The sequence below is a fragment of the Microcaecilia unicolor genome, chromosome 12 (assembly GCF_901765095.1).
Source record: "Microcaecilia unicolor chromosome 12, aMicUni1.1, whole genome shotgun sequence".
Classification (NCBI taxonomy): domain Eukaryota; kingdom Metazoa; phylum Chordata; class Amphibia; order Gymnophiona; family Siphonopidae; genus Microcaecilia; species Microcaecilia unicolor.
Window position 1 is genome coordinate 17,654,482 of NC_044042.1, and position 16,564 is coordinate 17,671,045.

The following is a 16,564-nucleotide window of genomic DNA, read 5'->3' on the forward strand; positions in this document are numbered from 1 at the left end:
TCTGTAACAGGCAGTTAATGCAACCTTCAGCTCTTTATATATTTGGTACAGTCTTATCCATTACTTAACATTTCTTTCTGCAATCCAAAATTATGTACAACTCCTCCAATCACATACCCATCCCTTTGGGCTTTATAATCCAAGGCTGCTCCCAACATCTCTGATCACCATCCATTTCACTCAGCACCAGACCTCCCCATCTGTCCTCCTTCCAGCGATGCACCCTGGCCTAGAACAGGCTTCCCCTGCTCCAGCTGTTCCCGTTACCCACCAGTAGCTGTTTTCACCCTCACAGTTACTGCTCTTAGGGCAGGACTGCTCCTTTAGTGAAGGAGTAGCCTAGTGGTTAGTGCAGTGGACTTTGATCCTGGGGAACTGAGTTTGATTCCCACGGCAGCTCCTTGTGACCCTGGGCAAGTCACTTAACCCTCCATTGCCCCTGGTACAAAATAAGTACCTGAATATATGTAAACCGCTTTGAATGTAGTTGCAAAAACCTCAGCAAGGCGGTATATCAAGTCCAATTTCCCCTTTATTTCAGCCTTAGTTTATCCTGCCGCTTCAGGATACCCCCACTCTCCTTCTAGGGTCTTGGCGGGGATGAAGGCAACCAAAGACTATGTGCTCACACAAACAAACTTTTATTACCTTCAAACTCCACCTCCACTGCCAATCATTTACCAAAACCATTTCCCTTTGGGCTGGGCTTCCCTCCCACCCAGGTACATTCCATGCTCTCCCCCCGCCAGCGACTCCAGGGAAAGGCCGACTACACTCCGTAATCTCCATATAATGGGGGATTACATGGGGATACGCTTTGTAAAAGTCTCCCTCAATTTGCCGTTTTCAAGTTTTCCTCTTTCATTGTAATTTTGTTTATACTTGTACATTTTACTATTGTTATGCAGTTAACAAAATTGTAAGTTTGATGTTAAACTATACCTACTGTATAACACCTTGGGTGAATCTCTTTATAAAAGGTAGTTAGTTGGTTAGTTAGTAAGTAAGTAAGTAAATAAATAAATAATAAATAAAATAAATGTTAAATGTTAAAGACAAGCAATGCAGTTCCTGAGTGGGATTTTAGAAGGGGTTCATTTTATGCACCTGTACCGGAGGTCTAAAATGCCCACAGAAATGGAGAAGTGGCAGAGCAGCCTGACCAATTAGAACGCCCGGGAGTGTGATGGATAGCTGGAGTCTAGGATAGGTGTGAATTTTTTTTGTTACATTTGTACCCCGCGCTTTCCCACTCATGGCAGGCTCAATGCGGCAGGCAATGGAGGGTTAAGTAACTTGCCCAGAGTCACAAGGAGCTGCCTGTGCCTGAAGTGGGAATCCAACTCAGTTCCCCAGGACCAAAGTCCACCACCCTAACCACTAGGCCACTCCTCCACTGTTGCTACTATTGGAGATTCTACATGGAATGTTGCTATTCCACTAGCAACATTCCATGTAGAAGTCGGCCCTTGCAGATCACCAATGTGGCCGTGCAGGCTTCTGCTTCTGTGAGTCTGACGTCCTGCAGGACGTCAGACTCACAGAAACAGAAGCCTGCGCAGCCTTCTACATGGAATAGCAACATTCCATGTAGAATCTCCAATAGTATCAACAGAATCTCAATAGCAGCAACATTCCATGTAGAATCTCCAATAGTATCTATTTTATTTTTGTTACATTTGTACCCTGCGCTTTCCCACTCATGGCAGGCTCAGTGCGGCTTACATGGGGCAATGGAGGGTTAAGTGACTTGCCCAGAGTCACAAGGAGCTGCCTGTGCCTGAAGTGGGAATCAAACTCAGTTCCACAGGACCAAAGTCCACCACCCTAACCACTAGGCCACTCCTCCACTGTTGCTACTATTGGAGATTCTACATGGAATGTTGCTATTCCACTAGCAACATTCCATGTAGAAGTCGGCCCTTGCAGATCACCAATGTGGCCGCGCAGGCTTCTGCTTCTGTGAGTCTGACGTCCTGCACGTACGTGCAGGACGTCAGACTCACAGAAACAGAAGCCTGCGCAGCCTTCTACATGGAATGTTGCTAGTGGAATAGCAACATTCCATGTAGAATCTCCAATAGTAGCAACATTCCATGTAGAATCTCCAATAGTATCTATTTTATTTTTGTTACATTTGTACCCTGCGCTTTCCCACTCATGGCAGGCTCAGTGCGGCTTACATGGGGCAATGGAGGGTTAAGTGACTTGCCCAGAGTCACAAGGAGCTGCCTGTGCCTGAAGTGGGAATCAAACTCAGTTCCTCAGGACCAAAGTCCACCACCCTAACCACTAGGCCACTCCTCCACTGTTGCTACTATTGGAGATTCTACATGGAATGTTGCGATTCCACTAGCAACATTCCATGTAGAAGTCGGCCCTTACAGATCACCAACGTGGCCGCGCAGGCTTCACAGAAACAGAAGCCTGCGCAGCCTTCTACATGGAACGTTGCTAGTGGAATAGCAACATTCCATGTAGAATCTCCAATAGTAGCAACATTCCATGTGGAATCTCCAATAGTATCTATTTTATTTTTGTTACATTTGTACCCTGCGCTTTCCCACTTATGGCAGGCTCAATGCGGCTTACATGGGGACAATGGAGGGTTAAGTGACTTGCCCAGGGTCACAAGGAGCTGCCTGTGCCTGAAGTGGGAATCGAACTCAGTTCCCCAGGACCAAAGTCCACCACCCTAACCACTAGGTCACTCCAATTGTTTAAGTGACCTTGCAGTTTCTGCATAGTGTTTCACTATTAAGTTTTCTATACCACCTTTCCTGCTAATACATTAAAAAAAAAAGCAGTTCATAAGCCAATAAAATGGCTCCCTAACTTTCTCGGTTCATGGGTGCCCTTAGTATTATATTTTTTGTTGCATTTGCATCCCACATTTTCCCACCTATTTGCAGGCTCAATGTGGCTTACATAGTACCGTCGGCGTTCGCCAAGCCGGTAGAGAACAAATACAAAATGGTATTATGGTAGAATAAGGTTCAGGTGTTACAGACACATTTGGGAATCGTAGAGAGGAAGAGTTGTGTTATGTCCATTACTAGTTTTAGTTACTTGTGTAGCAGGGTTCAGGCGATTAGGTTGTGTCAGTAGGGTATGCCTTTTTGAATAGGTTGGTTTTTAGTGGATTTCCTGAAGTTTAGATGGCCGTACGTTGTTTTCACGGCTTTTGGTAATGCGTTCCACAGTTGTGTGCTAATATAGGAAAAGCTGGTTGCTTTTTTTTTGGTTGGAAAGACCAAATACGAAAGTGCAAAGCCCCTAAGAGAGAAACTGCACTGGCTCCCGCTCAAGGAACGAATTGAGTTCAAGATCTGCACGACCGTACACAAAATCATTCATGCAGATGCCCCACTATACATGCTAAACCTAGTAGACTTACTGCCCAGAAACGCCACAAGATCAGCCCGCAAGTTCCCCCATTTGAACTTCCCCAGCTGTAAACAGGCATACTCTACTACCTTTGCGTACAAAAGCACACAGATATGGAACGCACTCCCCATGGCCCTGAAAACCACAGACAACTTAACCAGCTTTCGCAAATCTTTGAAGACACATCTCTTCAACAAGGCCTACAAAAGTCATCCTTAATGAAACAAATCACTCCTTATACCACCCAAGTGCTTTAAAACACCTCTCACACGACCTTACCTAACACCTCTCCATCTAAATCCTCATCTACCTTCAGCTTATTATCGACTGTATCTAAGATTATGTAATGACTATATCATATTAACACCCTGTAAGCCACATTGAGCCTGCAAAAAGGTGGGATAATGTGGGGTGCAAATGCAATAAATAAGTTGATTTGTATTTGAGGCCTTTGCAGCTTGGGTACTGAAGATTTAAGTATGGTCTTGTTGATCCGATTGTATTTCTGGTTTGGTAGGTCTATGAGATCTGTCATGTATCCCGGGGCTTCGCCGTAGATAATTTTGTGAACCGTGGTGCAGATTTTGAAGGCGATACGTTCTTTGATTGGGAGCCAGTGCAGCTTTTCTCGGAGGGGTTTGGCGCTTTTGAAACGCGTTTTTCCAAATATAAGCCTGGCTGCTGTGTTTAAGCCCCGAGCTCCATGCTGCCCCAGGAAGTCAGTGGCATGCTTCAGCTGCCAACGCCAGACTGAGCATGCAAGCAGGACTACCGGCATTGGCAACTGAAGCAGTGGCGTAGCAAAGGGGGGGCTGCCACCCGGGGCGGTTCACCGTTGCAACCCCCCTGGGTGCAGCACAATGACATCCCCCCCCTTGGCACATCAACACCCCCCCACCCAGTGCCTACCCTCCTCAACTCCATCCAACCAGCTCCCACGCCCTACCTTTAAAGAAATCTCAGAAGCCATGGCGAAGCGAGGCGCAGCGCCTCGCGCCTGCATGTAAAAAGAAGTGTGGATCGTCTCATCGGGCCTTCCCTCACTCTGTCTCGCCCTTGCGGAAATAGAAAGTTGCATCAGCGGAGGGCGGGACAGACAGAGGGAAGGCCCAACGAGATGATCCACACTTCTTTTACATGCAGGCGCGAGGCGCTGCGCCTCGCCTTGGCTTCCGAGATTTCTTTAAAGGTAGGGTGCGGGAGCTGGTTGGACGGAGCTGAGGGTAGGCACTGGGTCTGGGGGTGTTGATGCACCGAGGGGGGGGGGAGGTGTCATCGTGCTGCACCCGGGGGGGGGGAGCTGGCAGGGAGCACCCCCTTGAGCTGACACCCAGGGCGGACTGCCCCCCCTGCGCTACACCACTGAACTGAAGCATGCCGCTAACTTCCTCAGGCAACATGGAGCTCAAGGCTCAGGCAGTGGACCTCTTCAGCATTCCTGCCAGCCACTCCATAGGTGCCACAGCTTTGAAGGGGGGCCTTAAAATATGCCATGGCTCCCTTGTGAATTTGTTGCAGTGCCCTGGAATGCCGTGGCACAGATTTGTGAACCACTGGGCTAATAGAACAGAATATCAAATGAACAGGAGAGGAAAAGACATTAAAAAGAAATCAAAGAAATCATCATACACAATAGAGCATACTTCAAAGAGAAGGGCAGATCAAATGCAAGCTGTTCTGCCTTAGAACTCCCCACCCCCCCCCCCCCTTGCCAGCTGTGTATTCTCCAAAAGTCTGGATGAACAAGTGTGTTTTATAGAGGCCAAGATGGCAGCTGTATTCACAGAATACAGGGCAAATGCATTCTTTATGGATATTTACCAGAAGAAAATGCACCGTCAACTGTTTCTCAGTAAACAATCCAGTGTGGAGTTGTCTTTGTCCTTAAAACTCTCAAAGAATGTCCCCAAGCGCTTATATTGTGAAGAATTCTGCCACCCTCCTTCCTCCATTGCAGGAAATCCAGGGAGCCCCACGGCATGTATTAAGGCTGAGCAGCTCCCAGATGTGCAAAACACCCACAGAACTAGCTGCCACCCCCATCTGAGCCCACGACCAGAGGTCTAGGCCTGGGAAGCTCAGCCTTGAGGATGTGGTTCAGCCGGAGGGAAATCAAAGCCCAGGGCTAGAGAAAGACAGACAGAGGCCCATAGCAGGAAGAAGCAGATCTCCAGCGTACATCCACAAAATATACATTTGAAGTACCAGAGGGGTAGCATGAAGGAACAGTTTTTTTATTTACAAAATCTGTGAACACCGACACTCTTATGTGGTCTGATAAAAGTGCCAGACCCCCTTTTTTTTGCTATTGAATTCTACGCTACTATTTGTATAATCCTGAGCTAACAACTTATGAGAGGAACAGGTTTCTGTATGTTTTTACCCCTTGCTCTTTCTTAGGGTTACCATATGTCCGGATTTACCCGGACATGTCCTCTTTTTGAGGACTTGTCCGGGCAACCGGGCGGGTTTTGCCAATCTGCCCGTTTGTCCGGATTTCTGGACGAACGGGCAGGCTGGTGGGTGGGCTGTCCAGGACGGCCCGCCCACCAGCCTGCCCGTTTGTCCAGAAATCCGGACAAACGGGCAGATTGCTAGCCTCCCCTTACTACTGCCCTGGTGGTCTAGTGACCTCTTCCGCCTTCGGGGCAGGAAAGAGCCCCCTCTTTCCTGCCCGGAGCGCTGCCCTGCATTCTGTTGCTGATCTCGGTGCCGATTCAAAATGGCCACCGAGAGTTGACGTGACCTTTGAGATCCACAAGCAAATATTATCTTAGAACCAATACCTCATGTAGAAGTGAATGCATAGTGTATTGTATATATTGTCCATGCTGGCTATACTATATAGGCCATACTAAGAGACAACTTAAACATCGTCTCGCTGAACACACCAGTAATCTCGGAATTCAGAAACGAGAGGCTCCACTAGTAGCCCATTGGACTGAACAGGGCCACACATTAGATGATCTTAAATGCCTAGTATTAGTGCAAATTGCCCCCTCAACCAGAGGAGGCGATATTAGCGTCCAGCTATTCAATATGGAACAACGCTTTATTTTCACATGGGGAACGGTGGTCACTAGCGGACTTAATCTTGAAGTAGAGTGGATCTAGTACCGGCCTCGATTTTAAGGGGGAGGAGCATTTTGGATATTTAAACTTGGCATTCACGCAGATGCAATAGGGACGTTTAGGGGCGGTACCTGGGACACCACGCTTAGACAGAAATCTCGAAGGTAAGCAGCCATAAAAGACTAAATATAAAGCATAAGATTATGAGAATTAATTGTAAGACTCTTTTGATACTTGTAAGTTGAGATATGGTATGACTAATGCTTTAGGATTCGAGAACAAGTTCCTTCTGATGAAGGAATACCGAAATGCGGTTTCACATTGAGGAACCGGAATTATAAACTCACGCGCACCAGCTGGGTTTGAATGGGTCTCACAGAGTTTCACCTTCAGTCCAATTGAACTGCCTAACACGGAAAAAATTTGGACCTACATCTGTTTGAATTGAGTTCCATACGGATGAAAAATTCTTTATAGATGGTTGGAAGTTGAGTTACGGCGTACTGTTTGACTTTCTATCATAATGACTGCTTCTCTAAGATAAGGAAAAAGAACTTACATTGAAAATGGATTTTGAATCATGATGCCCGTTAGGGCGGGTAAAATGATGAGAAGCTGTATAAGATGCCATTAATTACAATTAATGTATATCCATTATCTATTGAATTTGGAAGGAGTATTGGTTTGTGAAAACATGATGAATACGTGATAGTGAGGCAGGTAGACTGAACGAGTAAACACTGGAAATCCGATTAGGTAATGTTACTATATGTACATGTATTAACAAAATAAAATTTGTGCTTAACCAAAAATTTAGAGTACGCTTGCAGTAGTTGGGTTAAGTTTCTGTACTCTAATCAAAGATAGTACTCCCCTGTTGCATTTGTATATTAAATTTTAACTGCCAGACCCTCAACCATTCTAACTTTCGGAGATCCCTTCTCATCGTTTCTACTCCCTCCAGGGTATCCATTCTATTGGCTATCTTCGTGCCATCTGCAGAAAGGCAAACCTTTCCTTCCACCCCTCAGCAATATCCCTCACAAACCAGTTTTCTATCCAGTTCACCACTTCCGGTCCTAAGTTCAGCCCTTTCAGCTTATTCATGAGTCTTCTGTGGGGGACCGTATCAAAGGCTTTGCTGAAATCCAAGTAGATTACATCTAGAGCATGGCCTTCATCTGTTTCTTTTGTCACCCAAAGACGTCAATGAGATTCGTTTGGCAGGATTTTCCGTTGGTAAAGTCATGTTGCCTCTGGTCCTGTAACCCGTTGTCTTCTACAAAGTTAACTATCCTTTCTTTCAGCAGCGACTCCATTATTTTTCCCGCCACCGACATGAGACTTACTGGTTTGTAGTTTCCCACTTCTTCCCGCCAACACTCACGCGGCCAAACATAGCCACTAAAGTGGGTCTGGGGAAAATAATGGCGGATAGCCGGTTATGTCAGCGGATATAACCAGCTATCTGCTACCCGCTAACCAGCAATATTCAGCACGGGATAGCCGGCTACCCCCACTGAATATTGCTAGATAGCTGGTTATGGGCATTTCGGGTAAATGCTTTTGAATATTGGGGGGGGGGGGGGGGAAATTTAAAACAAATCTGAGCAAATATTTCTTCACTTGCTGTATAATTAAGCTCTGAAATTCATTGCCAGAGAAAGTGGTAACAGCAATTAGGTAAGGGTTTAAAAAAAGGGTTTGGATAAATTCTTAAAAGTCCATAAGCCATTATTAAGATGGACTTGGAGAAAATCCACTGCTTTATTTCTAGGATAAGCATTATAAAATCTGTTTTACTTTTGTGGGATCTTGGCCAGGTACTTGTGACCTGGATTGGCCACTGCCGAAAACGGGATAGTGGGCTTGATGGACCTTCGGTCTCGCCTTGCAATGCTTAAGTTGTTTTATTAGAATCCTGATGCCTGGAAATGTCCAGGCTTCAGAGAGCCCACTGGCTCAGCTGGCCACAGATGGAGTGGGCGATAGCAGCGTCATAGCCGCCTACAGCAGTGGGGAGTCGTTGCAGAGAGAACCTGAAATGGCAGGTGGAAGTTTCCTCTTCTGTGATCAAGACAGTTCTCTAACCTTTTGGACCGAGTTCCACCTCCCTTTTCTCATCTGTAGTAGGGACCTATGTGCTCTTCAAAGGTCAGAATCATCAACTTTGGACAGCACTTAACAAGCTGGTCCAATAATCAGAAACTCCGTGGAACCCATGGAGGGGCATAATCGACCAGAAACGCCTATCTCCATGGGCGTTAATCTCTGAGAACGGGTCCGTGAAGGGGCGGAGTGAACCGTATTTTTTAAAAAAAATAGACGCCCATGCTTTATTCGCCAAGGTGTGAGCTGGGCGTTTTTGCTTTTCACCGATAATGGAAAATGAAATCGCCCAGCTCAAAAACGAATAAATGCAAGGCATTTGTTCGTGGGAGGGGCCAGGATTCATAGTGCACTGGTCCCCCTCACATGCCAGGACACCAACCGGGCACCCTAGGGGGCACTTTTACAAAAACAAAAAAAAAGGTAAAAGAGCTCCCAGGTGCATAGCACCCTTCCCTTGGGTGTTGAGCCCCCCAAATCCCCCTCAAAACCCACTGCCCACAAGTCTACACCAGTACTATAGCCCTAAGCGGTGAAGGGGGGCACCTACATGTGGGTACAGGGGTTTGGGGGGGTTGGACGACTAGTAGCATTAAGCAGCACAATTGTAACAGGTAGGGGGGGGATGGGCCTGGGTCCACCTGCCTGACGTCCACTGCACCCCCTAACAACTGTTCCAGGGACCTGCATACTGCTGCTTGGGAGGAGGGTATGACATTTGAGGGTGAAAGTAAAAAGTTGTGAAACATCATTTGTTGTGGTGGGAGGGGGTTAGTGACCACTGGGGGAGTCAGGGGAGGTCATCCCCGACTCCCTCTGGGGGTCATCTGGTCATTTAGGGCACTTTTTGGGGCCTTATTCGTCAAAAAACAGGGTCCAGGAAAAGTGCCCTAAATTCTAGCTACAAACGCATCCATTATCGGCGAAGGGCGCCCATCTCTGTTCGGGTGATAAGCACGCCCCAGTTCCGCCTTCACCACGCCTCCGACACTCCCCCGTCAACTTTGTCCGCATCCGCGACGGAGTGCAGTTGAAAGCGTCCAAAGTTCGGCTTTCGATTATGCCGCTTTATTTGTTTTTGTGAGAAGAACGCCCATCTCCCGATTTAGGTCGGAACTTGGGCGTTATTCTCGTTCGATTATAAGCAGGATAGTAAATCCTACGATATATTTTGTGTGAATCTGCATAATTGAGCCACAGTTATTCATGTGGGGTAAAAAGAGAAGGCAGAGGAAAGGAGGAACAGGGGTGATATGATACAGACGTTCAAATATTTGAAAGGTATAAATCCGCAAACGCACCTTTTCCGGAGATGGGAAGGCGGTAGAACGAGAGGACATGAAATGAGATTGAAGGGGGGCAGACTCAGGAAAGATGTCAGGAAGTATTTTTTCACGGAGAGGGTGGTGGATGCTTGGAATGCCCTCCCGCGGGATGTGGTGGAGATGAAAACGGTAACGGAATTCAAACATGCGTGGGATATGCATAAAGGAATCCTGTGCAGCAGGAATGGATCCTCAGAAGTTTAGCTGAAATTGGGTGGCGGAGCAGTTGGGGGGAAGAGGGGGTGGTGGTTGGGAGGCGAGGATAGGGGAGGGCAGACTTATACGGTCTGTACCAGAGCCGGTGATGGGAGGCGGGACTGGTGGTTGGGAGGCGGGAAATACTGCTGGGCAGACTTATACGGTCTGTGCCCTGAAAAGGACAGGTACAAATTCAAGGTAAGGTATACACATATGAGTTTGTCTTGGGCAGACTGGATGGACCATGCAGGTCTTTTTCTGCCGTCATCTACTGTGTTACCTTTTCTTCATGAGTAATTCGCAAGCTTCCATGATCCTCTTGATCCCAACAGCCAGTTATTGGTTCAGACCTTGAAGATTTCGTTCTGCCCAGGGGTGAGTAGAGGGAGTTTGTGTTTTGGGGTTTTGATTGAGAGTGTGATTTTTTTGCCGGCTCCTTTCAAAAACAGGATACATGTTGTGCTTGAAAAGTGAAGATATGGAATGTGTTGAATTTCTCCGGGCAGGACAGTGGTGTTGCATATCCTCTCTCTTGTTTAAGTGCAGTGTCTGTAGTTAAGTCTCCTTTAGAGGAATGTGTTTGCCTAGTTGAGGTGCATTTGTAGAAAGATCCCCTTCCTCTGAAAATGGGTCAGAGAACTTTTTAAATAATCATTTGAGCACTTTTCTTAATTGTGCCCTGCTAAGTTGTCAATTGATACACAAAGGCCCAGGCAGTTTCATTTAACTTGACGCAGCAGCATATCAAAATTGTGATTAAAAGAACAAGGAGGGAACTTTCCTCTAAATGCTTTTGTTCAGTTTTTGCTCCAGTGTAAACATTCCCTGACGGCTTTGTGTTGCTGCTGTTCTCCATTGAAAACACTGGGGTGTTTCACTGATTATGTCTGAGCAAAAGTAGAGCACAGGAAAAAAAAAAAAAAATGAACCCCTGGGGGGCAAAAGAAGTATCCAGTTTTTGTTTCTCTCCACTCGAATAGCATAGCCTGCCACATCGTGACCATGCAAAAGGGCTTTCAGAGACTTGTTGTTAGCAAACCCATTTGGAGAAATTTACCCCAAGAGGATTGGTACAAGGAAACACATATACTGAGTACGTAAGTAATGCCACACTGGGAAAAGACCAAGGGTCCATCGAGCCCAGCATCCTGTCCACGACAGCGGCCAATCCAGGCCAAGGGTACCTGGCGAGCTTCCCAAACGTACAAACATTCTATCCATGTTATTCCTGGAATTGTGGATTTTTCCCAGGTCCATTTAGTAGCGGTTTATGGACTTGTCCTTCAGGAAACCGTCTAACCCCTTTCTAAACTCTAAGCCAACCGCCTTCACCACGTTCTTCGGCAACGAATTCCAGAGCTTAATTATACACCAAGTGAAGAAATATTTGCTCAGATTTGTTTTAAATTGCATGTCCCTTAGTCCTAGTATTTTGGAAAGAGTAAGCCAGCAACCCATGTCTTAACTGTTCCACTCCACTCAGTATTTTATAGACCTCTATTATCCTATTTCCCTTCAACCATCTCTTCTCCAAGCTGAAGAGCCTTAGCCGCTTCAGCCTTTCTTCATAGGGAAGTCGTCCCATCCCCTTTATCATTTTCATTGCTCTTCACTGTACCTCTTCTAATTCCACTGTATTTTTTTTCAGATGTGACCAGTGCTTATCCCACGGCCTCTTCCAGTGTCTCCACTGCTGGAAGTGCATCGATCTAGAGACATTTGGACACATCCCCCTTCCCTCAAAGTTTCCCTTCACTTTCCGTCCATTCCTACTCTTCCCCATTATCTCTTGTAGGTTTTCTGCTGTATTAGCTTCGTTTTATTGCATTGGCGTCTGCCTCTATGGTGCATTGTAAGCCACATTGAGCCTGACACTGTTGGGAAACTGTGGGGTACAAATGAGATAATAAATAAATTGCACACAGTATTCAAGGTGCAATCACACCATGGAGTGATACAAAGGCATTGGAACATTCTCATTTTTGTTTTCCATTCCTTTCCTAATAATTCCTATAATTCTATTTGCTTTCTTAGCCGCCGCTGCACACTGAGCAGAGGATTTCAAAGAATCATCAACGATGACATCTAGATCTTTTTCCTGGATGGCGACTCCTAATGTGGAACCTTGTATCACATAGCTATAATTTGGGTTCTTCTTTCCCACATGCATCACTTGCACTAGCTCACATTAAACATTTGCCATTTGGATGCCCAGTCTCATAAGGTCCTCTTGCAATTTAACTACTTTGTATAACTTTGCGTCATCACAAATTTAATTACCTCAGTAGTTATTCCCATCTGTAGATCATATATATGTTAAAAAGCAGCAATCCAAGCACAGACCGGCTCACCTTTATTCACATGCTTATTTACGCCTTCAAAGAAATGTAGTAGATTGGTGAGGCAAGATTTGCCTTGACTAAATCTATTTTGCTTTGTCTCATTAATCTATGTTTAAGTATATGCTCGGTAATTTTATTCTCTACCATTTTGCCCTTCACTGACATCAGGCTCACTGGTCTATAAATTTCACAGATCAACTCTGGAACCATTTTTAAAAATTGGCGTTACATTGGACACCCTCCAACCTTCTGGTACCATGCTTGATTTTAAAGATAAATTATATATTACTAACAATAGCTCTGAAAGTTCATTTTTAAAAAAAATTCTATCAGTACTCTGGGATTGTATACCAACTGGTCCAGGTGATTTGCTACTCTTCAATTTGTTAAATTGCCCCATTACATCTTCCATGATTACAGGAATTTGTTTCACTTTCTCCAACTCATCAGCATTGAATACTATTTCTGGCGCTGGGATCAGTCTGAAGCAGAGAATTCATTTAATCTGTACACCAGTGGTTCCAAACCTGGTCCTGGAGTCACCCCAGCCAGGTCTTCAGGTTACCCACAGTGAATATTCATGAAAGAGATATACAAGCACCGCCTACACTGTATGCAAATCTCTCTCATGAATATTCACTGCGAGTAACCTGAAATCCTGACTGGCTGGGGTGACTCCAGGACCAGGTTTGGGAACTACTGTTCTACACTATGGCCTTGTCTTCCCCGAGTGCCCCTTTTACCCCTAAACTAGGCTTCCTGTGCCTATTAGCTATGCTTTATACCAATACTATAGTAACTGTAAAATAGTCCCCTTAAATGCTAGACTATAGAACTGTAACAGGGACTTTATATGCTAAGAAAAACTAGTCCTTAAAATAAAGTCCTCGAGGTTTCCTATTTTATTCTAAGTCTACCTTTCCCCAAGTTTAAAAACAATTTCCCAGGCTTCGGCATTCAATTTCCATTTTTTTTTTCTTTCAAGCTGGCTAGCATATGTCCGGTTATATTCAGACTTAACTGGCCATGGATTAGTGGATAAAGATAGGATATTTATTTATGCGGTCTTATTCACTAAATCTGGCTGGTTATGTCTGAATATCAGGATGTAACTAGACTCCCCCCCCCCCCCCCCCCCCCCCCCACAGGAACACCTCTGACATAGCCAGATTGAAGTTCAGGGCTAACCGGTCAAGCGCCGTTGAAAATGATCAGATGGCTGTGAACAAGTGAGTTAACCAGTCGGCAGCCACTCCCAACCAGTTAATTTGGTTTTGAATAAATCGGTCAGAAAGTTCTTTTTTGAAATTTTGAATTCAAGGGATTTTTTTGCAGTGCTTTTTCTTCTTTGTTAATGATACTGTTTTATGTAAGAATAATGTTCTATAAATTGATGAACTTTTATGTTACATATTATTAATACTGCATTTGTTTATGTAATCCGCTTTGAATTAAATGACTAAGCAGATTATAAGTAACTAGTTTAAATTAAGTTAAATTAAATATAGCAGCTAGAATAGTGGAAGGTATGAAAGGAAGGGAGAGTGCCTGGCAAGGCAGGAGTGCTCAGTTTAAGTTCATCATTCTAATTTTAAGAAGGCGCTTTGTCAAAAATCTAAGTATTGAAGGACCATTTACAATGGTATGTGTCACCAAGAACCTTGCGATCCATCCAAAGTTGTCCATTATGCGTGCCTTTGCCAAACGTGATGTGAAAGACGTGGATGAGCATTTTCAATTGCAGAGCTGAGTTTGCAGAATTCTCTGCCATTTCACATATGGGCTGAATTAAATCTTGTGAATGTTTGAGAGAAAAAAAAAAAAGTTAAAATTGTACCTTTTGCCAGCATATTACTGGAATTTACTGGAAGGGAGATGGGTTTGTTCCATGGATCACTGTAGACATTATTATGATTACCCATTTAAAAATTTGTCTAGTTTTCTGTTTTGGTGTGCAGCCCTTTTTGGCAGCTTGATTCCTAGCAGTAGTACCTTGAGACTCCCACTAGGGGTCAGAGAATCTAAGCACCCAACAGTGACTAGGGATTGCTTCTCCTTCCTCTCTGCCCACAACCATAGGAGCCAAAACTTTTCAAAATTATTGGGGGTGCTAAGCCCAATGGAAATAACCCCTCCTTGGACACATACAAGGAATGTTCTCAATATTGGGGGTGCTCAAGCACCCACAGAGTTGGCTCCTATGCCCACAACTAGACCCGGGGGGGGGGGGGGTGTCAGGAAAGGGCAATGCCATTGGCTTTTACACTTGCCCCAGCTTTAAACTGCCACTTGTGCAATGCCTCTGAACAGGTGAAAAAAAAATGTAGAGAAGACAAGTGTAGTTCTCATTGTAAAATGGAACTACATGTCTATTAGAGAGAAAGAGAGAAAGAAAGACTACCATGGTAGTATCCCGTTAATGTGAGGGTGATCGGGGGGGGGGGGGGGGAATGTGGAGTCAGGGAAGCTGAATATTACCCCCTAAATATATTCTTTTCTTTGAGTGGCTCTCCAAAGAACAGGTCTATTAAGAATCAATCTTGGGGATTATGAAGGCTGCCTTTCAGAGTGGGTAAATTGTGGAATGCACTGCCAAAGTCCGTGAAAACAATCTACGACCATCTAAACTTCAGGAGATCATTAAAGACCTACTTATTCAGAAAAGTATTCCCCACAGACATAAATTAGATGCATCAAAACTCTGCAACACAGCAAAACCTTAGACTGTACTGGACACTATATATTCCTTCCAACCCTCGATCCCTATGTACCTGAACCTACCCGACCTAACATCAAATTGTATTTGTTTCCATACTGGACTTGACGATCGCCTTTACGGTACTATGTAAGCCACAATGAGCCTGCAAATAAGTGCGAAAATGTGGGATACAAATGTAACAAAATCAATCAATCAATCTCTCTTTCACTAGCTCAGTTTAGAATGTTGAGAAATGAGCTAAAGTGGATTGAACTGAGGCAAGTGTAATGAAGGGCTCCAGGACCTTGCGGGGGGGGGGGGGGGGGGGGGAGAAGAAACTTTCCCAGGTCAGCAGGTTCTCCATCTCTGCTGGATTTGGCTTCAGGCGTATTGCATAATACTTCTGACCAGTAGGGATACGATCTACTTTTCAAAAGCAGCACAGAACCCTGTACCAGAGTCCATGACCAAGTACAAAGTAACATTTCACTGCTCAGGCAGCCAAGAAAATCCTGTATCTGTCCTGTGATGAGTTGTCAGTTCCAAAACACCACCTTCTAGTCCCCTCCCTCACAATCAGAACAGACGTCTAAACACCCGACACTTAGGAAGCTAAACTGTTAGGCCAAGCCACAATTGGACTACTGTAACATTGTTTACTCCGGTCTGCCACAAACCTTTCTCTGGCATATCCAAAATCAGTCCAAAACACAGCATAGCAACTTCTTCCACATGCTCATAAATCAGAGAACATAACTCCCTCTTTTCATTAAATACCATTGGCTCCCTATAGCATTATCCATTCGGTACAAAATTCTCAATTTGACACAAGTGCGAGGTGTATTTTCAAAGCACGTAAGACTTACAAAGGTTGCATTGTAACCTAGGGAACTTTGTAAGTCGAAGTGCTTTGAAAAGGAGTCCCTAAAGTCTTTCATACGGGTAACCCTTGATACTTATGCCCCACCTAGACAACTTCGGTTGTTCGTGGTTCAACTATATTCTTCAAGAATCTTTGCTTTCCACTTTACTGCTCCATCCCTGTGGAATGCACTGCCGCCTTCACTATGCTGTCGTTCCCTAAGCTTAAGGTAGCCCTGAAAACCCACCCATTTACTACTACTACTTAACACTTCTAAAGCGCTACTAGGGTTACGCAGTGCTGTACAGTTTAACAAAGAAGGACAGTCCCTGCTCAAAGGAGCTTACAATCTAAAGGACAACATGTGCAGTCAGTCAAATTGGGGCAGTCTAGATTTCTTGAATAGAGGTATAATGGTTAGGTGTCGAAGGTGACATTGAAGAGGTGGGCTTTGAGCAAGGATTTGAAGATGGGCAGGGAGGGGGCTTGGCGTATGGGCTCAGGAAGTTTATTCCAAGCATAGGGAGAGGCGAGGCAGAAAGGGCGGAGCCTGGAATTGGCGGTGGTGGAG

The 16,564-nt window shown here is 45.1% G+C and overlaps 1 protein-coding gene across 2 annotated transcripts in view; it reads right to left on the bottom strand.

The window, feature by feature from the left end:
- Window positions 1-16,564, bottom strand: part of NGF (nerve growth factor) — an 85,653-nt gene that overhangs the window by 37,140 nt on the left and 31,949 nt on the right. The window lies entirely within an intron of this gene.